The sequence below is a fragment of the Schistocerca piceifrons genome, chromosome 1, assembly GCF_021461385.2.
Source record: "Schistocerca piceifrons isolate TAMUIC-IGC-003096 chromosome 1, iqSchPice1.1, whole genome shotgun sequence".
Lineage (NCBI taxonomy): Eukaryota > Metazoa > Arthropoda > Insecta > Orthoptera > Acrididae > Schistocerca > Schistocerca piceifrons.
In genome coordinates this window covers 1,093,759,495-1,093,760,355 of record NC_060138.1, presented here as the reverse complement: position 1 = coordinate 1,093,760,355, position 861 = coordinate 1,093,759,495, and positions in this window count along the sequence as shown.

Genomic DNA, 861 nt, shown 5'->3' with positions numbered 1-861 from the left:
TAGCCTTCCTGCAGACAGACACCACAACTTGGCCACACTATACCCACCCGCTAGGAATGAACACACATTTAGCCCGTGTTTCCACACAGCTAACTCAACACTGACATCAATAGGATGGAAAGATGTTTGGATATCACATGTTATGCACCTCCTACAAGGTCATCCATTGCCAACACAAACGTTGCCTCCAGTAAGACAGTCGATTTTCTTGAAATTAGGGTTGTGTAAATTCTTGCTCACATTATTCTTTCTATATTGTTTATTATTCTGTTGGTGCAATACCTTAATAACAGGCGAGATAAGAAAAATCCAGTCACCAAGCAGCAGCAGAAAACACACAGAAAAGACTGCTGTGATTGGCAAGCTTTCGGAGCCAGTGGCTCCTTCTTCAGGCACAAGGGTTGAAGAGGAAGGAAGAAAGGTGAGGGGAAAAGGACTGGAGAGGTCTTGTATGTGTTCTGCCACTGTTTCATGTGTAGATTTTTTATCTATCCAATTAAATAATTTCATCAATAATTGATTGTTTTTGTTGCTAATAATAGGTGACATATTTTTGATTGTATAAAACACCCAAAGTTTAATCCATTTGTGCAAAACCAGTTGATAATTTTCATTTACTATTTTTCTCTGTTGATGGTTCTTTACTTGGCTTGTTAATAATGTTTGTTCCATCAGCCTTTAGGAGTAATTGTGTCTCCTGATGCAAATAAATGGAAGATCTTAACATACAGTGAGAACAGTAATGGACCCCATGGTTGAACCTTGCAGAACACCCATTGCAATATCTCCACAAAGATGATTGGGCATCCAATTAGTACGACTCAAACATCCTAGTGTAACTCTCTCCATCCTGTTTCTTCA